At 49.7% G+C, this 5,787-nt stretch overlaps 1 pseudogene; it reads left to right on the plus strand.

Annotated features, from left to right (window-relative positions):
* The first annotated feature begins 2,183 nt into the window (after nucleotides 1–2,183).
* Nucleotides 2,184–5,458, plus strand: LOC119276582 (annotated as a pseudogene).
* The last annotated feature ends 329 nt before the right edge of the window (nucleotides 5,459–5,787 follow it).

Here is a 5,787-nt window from a genome sequence, read left to right on the forward strand (position 1 = left end):
TAACTTCCTTCTGAAAGAGAAGGAAACATTGTGAAGCCTTGAATATTGTTACTGCTGCTGCCTTGTGGAGCTTATGGCGTCTTCGGAATGATTTTGTTTTTCAGGGGCGAAGATGGCGAAGTATGAGGTGTGTCTTGGACCTGTTTGGGGCGACGATCAAGAAGTGGAAAGTGCTATGTTCCGAAGCTCAGGGTGCGCTACTTCTCCGGTGCTTAAGGCTTTTGGACCACCGAAGAGGGGAGTTGCTTAGGATTGCGTGGAGATCTTAGTGCTCTTTTTCAGTATGGCGTTGCTGGAGCTGTAGTTGTTGTTACTTGTGTTTGAACTATCCTTGAGCTTGTAATAGGGCAGTCCTTAAAACCCTTTCTATCTGCGCCAGCTACTCTCTGTCGCCGAGCGCTGTTTAACAGTCCGTGACTGGTTGTTTTGCCTTGGCTTTTTATAAAAGTTGGGGGGACCCCTTTTAGTCAAAAAAAAAAAACCAAACTGCTAATTTTCATCCCGCGCGGGCCTGGTTGGCCCAAATTCGAGCAACCAAATGCGTCCTCCTTGGTCTCACAGAAGGCAGGGTATAGCTTTTCCGAGATTTGACTAGCTGGATGCACTCTAGCCACAAAGATTGAAAATCCCATTTGGAGTTTGGACGCCCCTCCACCTTCTAGTACCGTAGATACAAGCTATTAGCCCAAGCCTAATTGCCGCAAAAGAAAAAGGTACTCCCTGTGTATATAAGATCTTTTAGATCACTGCTCTACTGGTCTAAAAGATCTTATATTAGTTTACAAGTACTCCCTCCATCCGGAAATACTTGTCGGATGAATTGATGTATCTAGACGTATTTTAGTTATATGCACATCCATTTTTATGGATTTCTTTGACAAGTATTTCAGGACGGAGGGAGTACTAGCTAGAGCCTGGATTTTGCCGTTTTCAGAGACAAACGGATAGCGACGACGGCATCCATGGGCGCTGCAGCCAGCCAGCATCTACCCAACTAATCCCATGCCGTCTCGATCGATCACAGTTTGTGTCATGCTCCTACGTACTGTCTCGTTGTCCCACCACCCACTCGTAGCTAGCTAGCTTCCACATAACGCATCCTTCCTTGCTCCGGCCGGTCGCTGCAACCCCAGAACCACCATTCCAACTCCAACTACGCCACATAAAATACGCAGTTCCGATCCGAGGTGTGCATGTTGGGACTGCACTGCACACCAGACCCAAGCTAGTTCGCCAACCCCAGCTAACAACGTGGGAAAGCAAAGCAAAGCGGGGAGGGTACGTAACGGGGTAGCTAGGGGACGATGATGCATGGCTGAACCTGGATATATTCCTACCTAAAAGCCACCCAGTCTTGCCCTCGTCTCTCCAAACTGCGCCTGGCCCCATCTGGTTAACGGCTTCGATCGAGCGAGGGTCAACGACTGATAAATAAAACTCTCTTGATGCAGGCACATCCTTTCTCAAAATGTTATATAGCGAACATGCTCTCGGAGGGACCGTCCGGCCGGATGATCTAGGGCTCTAGGCCTCCTATCCTAGAGCGAACGGTCCAAACGGAGCCAACAAACGTCCAGAGCGCGACAACTTCTATGCATTGCATGGCAATTACAGAAAGGAAAAAAAATGTGGCAACTTCTTCGCGTACCATGACGTTTTTTTCTGCTCTAGCATGGCAACACCTGAACATGCGTGTCTACTTACTCAGTTGCATCATGGCGAATCATTCGGTTATAACATGGCAATTTTTTTTCTACCAGTATGGCAATTACTGAACGCATGGCAAATTCTCTCTTCACAACATTGTGCAACATGGCAATTTATAGCTCTTTATCATACAGCATGGCAGGCCTCTAGCGGTGCGTGAGGAAGAGGGCGCAGGGCGTCTGGCTAGAGCCTCTTAGAGCGAACGTACTACAATTCCAAAGTTACTGCGATTTGTACAATTCCAAAGTTTAAAAGTAACTGGTAAAGTGGTAATACTTGATAACTACTCCCTCCGTCCGTCTCAAAATGTAAGACTTTTATTTTGACACTGAGAGAAGAGAATAGGCGGCTCATCCACCGACAGAGACGTGACGAAACGCACGCACGCACGCACGCACGAGGAAGCGGGAGAGAACACCGGCTACATAAATGGAGGCGAGCATGCGTTTCTTCCACCATCATCAGCCGCTTCACTGCACTGCAAACTGACCCCGGCCCGCCCCGCCCCCTTCGCCTCCCCCTCCTCGCCGGCCGGCCATGTCGCCCGTCAAGGCCGAGGACCTGGTGCCGCACCCCTGCAGAGAGCAGTTCGCCGAGCTCGACTACTGCATCACCAGCCCGCCGCCATGGAGTGCGTGCCCTCGCCACTCACTCATCCGCAGCCAGGCTGGTAGCTAGGCCGGTTCACCAGTGGTTCCTTCCGAGCTCTGACTGACGTCTCTGCTTCTCCTCCTTTGCCGCATGCAGTCACCACGGTGGTCGTCGCGTTCCAGCACTACCTGGTCATGCTCGGCACCACCGTCATCATCGCCACCATCCTCGTCCCCATCATGGGCGGCGGCCATGTGAGCCTCATCTTCCTTCCCTTCCCTTCCCTTCCTTACCTGTGCGCGCGCTCCTCCTCGTCGTGACCATCGTCGTGCGCATTGCAGGAGGAGAAGGCGATCGTGATCCAGACCATCCTCTTCCTCGCCGGGATCAACACGCTCCTGCAGGTGCACTTCGGCACGCGGCTCCCCGCCGTCATGGGCGGCTCCTTCACCTACATCTACGCCGCCGTCGCCATCATCATCAGCCCAAGATACATCCTCTTCATCGGCGCCCCTTTCGAGGTCCGGCCCGCGTTTCTGCGCTTCTCCCTGCTGCTCTGTCCCGCCCTGTCCTGTCCTGGTCCTGCGCTGCAGCGGTTGGTGGCTGCACGACTGACTGACTCATCGACCGATGCTGTTCTCTTTCAGAGGTTCGTGTACACCATGCGGTCGCTCCAGGGCGCGCTCATCATCGCCGGCGTCTTCCAGGCCGTCATCGGCTTCTTCGGCATATGGAGGGTCTTCATAAGGTCGTCCGACGGTTCCTCGCTCCCTGCCTCACGCCACCGTCTTCCGGTCCCTGACAATACCTTCTTTCTGTTACTTGTTGCACTGACGCTGCTTGAGCTTCTCATGCCAGGTTCCTGAGCCCCCTCGCCGCTGTCCCCTTCGTCACGCTCTCCGCGCTCGGGCTCTTCTACTTCGCCTTCCCAGGGTTAAGACACCAGCTCTTGATGCCATGATTGTTGCCAGTGGCTGCTGCTTTTGTTTTGATTGTTCCTCTCTTGATTCAGTCTCTGAATTCTGTCAACACACCTGCAGGTCGCCAAATGCATCGAGATCGGTCTCCCGACGCTCGTTCTGCTCCTAATATTCTCAGAGGTATCAGGAGGAATTGGTCTGTTTTTCTCTAGACTAGATTTGTAACTGGGAATTCATTTCCTGACCTCCTGTCTCTTCTTTTGCCCTTACAGTACGCGTCCCATTACTTTGCCAAAGGGAGCTTCGTGTTCGGCCGGTGCGCGGTGCTGGTGACGGTGATCATCGTGTGGATCTTCGCCGAGATACTGACGGCGGCCGGCGCCTACGACGAGAGGAACCCCGTGGCGCAGTTCAGCTGCCGCACCGACCGCTCCGGCCTCATCCACGCCGCGCCCTGGTATGGCCTCTGACTCTGAACCCTTACTGCCTAGTCTTCATGCTCCTTGGAGTGGCTCACTGACATGCGCATCCTGTTGTTTCTGCCATGAGCAGGGTCAGGTTCCCTTGCCCGTTCCAGTGGGGATACCCCATCTTCTGCGCGCAGGACTGCTTCGCCATGATGGCCGCTTCCTTCGCGTCCCTTATTGAGGTATGTACACATCTTCAGTTCTGCACTTCAGTGAAATTGGAACTGTATCAGATCGCCGCAATTCTGCAAAACAGAGTACCATTAGGTACAAGGAATTTCTTGGGTTTAGTCTGATGAACAGTTTTACTTTCAGTCTACCGGCACCCTAATTGCAGTGTCAAGATACGCAGGCGCGACATTCGTCCCGCCTTCTGTTTTCGCTCGTGGAATTGGCTGGCAGGTACTTGAAAAATACAAAATTAAATGTCTGAATCTTCTCATGAATATTTTGCTCATTGCTAAACAACTTCCAAAACTATCAGGGTATATCTATCATACTAGATGGGATGTGCGGCACGTTGACAGGCACAGCAGCTTCAGTGTAATGAGCTCTACATCTACCCCAGTACCTTCAGTCTGCTGAGAACCACTGCTCATAAATCACCTAAATTGAAGTATCTAACTGATTTTCCTTGTTTGATCGTGTAGTGAGAACTGCGGTCTACTGGCCTTGACGCGAGTTGGAAGCAGACGAGTCATCAAGATTTCCGCTTTGTTCATGATCTTCTTCTCGCTGTTTGGTACTGCTCCTATTCTCTGGATCTTTCAGCACTATCAGTGATCAGTGATCACCATTTATAGTCAGCGACTTCATTTGGCTGACATGGCTTAACAATCAACAGGAAAATTTGGAGCAATTCTTGCATCTATTCCATTGCCGATTTTCTCTGCACTTTACTGTGTTCTCTTTGCTTATTCAGGTGAGCATTACATACCAATCCACCAGAGTTTTATGGAATCAAATCCTTGAATGTTCATAACATTTTTATTCCATTGATCTTGTTTTCTGCCTGAAACAGCTGCTGCAGGCCTCTGCTTCCTTCAATACTGCAACCTTAACACCCGAAGAAGCAAGTTTATACTCGGCATCTCCTTGTTCCTGGGGCTATCCATACCACAGTACTTCCGGGAGTTTGAGACAATTCTACGGCTTTGGACCAGCTCACACACGTTCACTGGCGGTATGTAGACTCAACTACAGGGTGACACAACCTAGTTATTATAAATATAACTTTCACACTGATCATGACCTAAACCTTATCTTGTCCATTGAAATTTCAGTTCAATGTCATTGTCAACGTGATATTCTCCTCGCCCGCGACTGTTGCTGCCATACTTGCCTACCTTCTCGATTGCACGCACCTCTACTGGGAACCCCATGTGAGGAGGGACAGGGGCTGGCTGTGGTTGGAGAAATTCAAGTCCTACAGGCATGATGGCAGAAGCGAGGAGTTCTACGCTCTACCATATGGTATGAGCAGGTACTTCCCCTCGCTCTAGGAGAGGTGACGATGCGAGGATGAAGCGGTGGGAGGTAGAATTTAGACGGTGATTCAGGGGATCATCAGTATATGCAGCAATATGTGATGTTTTGATTCTAGCATGCAAAACATTTTGGATGAGAAATGTAGCATACTCACTGTGATATTCGGATGAGGATACTGTCATATCAACCAAGGGGAGCTAGCAATGCTTCTACACCAGTTTAACCCTTTTGCTTTTGTCTTGTCTCTGATTTGAAATAGCAGAACACAAACACCTTGTAGTTTGATTTTATTGCTGACGGGCAACAGCAGATGTATACCTTCCATGAGGAATTGGATTGAGGAAACAGGCATCAGTTAGTAAACCAGAAACAGCAGAATGTATATGTTTCATGAGGAATTGAATTGAGGAAACATGCATCAGTCAGTAAATCAGTTAATTCTAGTTCACCATCCTCACCTGCAATTCCATGCCTTTTTGTTTATGCGATCTGTTTGGAACCCAAGAATCTTGTGCCAGTTTCACAAAAAAATGATAATGATTTAATTGCAGCAGGAATCTACATAGATTACAGTACTACTCTAAAACCAATCTGGCAATAGCTAAGTCCAGCAA

The sequence above is a fragment of the Triticum dicoccoides genome, chromosome 3B, assembly GCF_002162155.2.
Source record: "Triticum dicoccoides isolate Atlit2015 ecotype Zavitan chromosome 3B, WEW_v2.0, whole genome shotgun sequence".
Lineage (NCBI taxonomy): Eukaryota > Viridiplantae > Streptophyta > Magnoliopsida > Poales > Poaceae > Triticum > Triticum dicoccoides.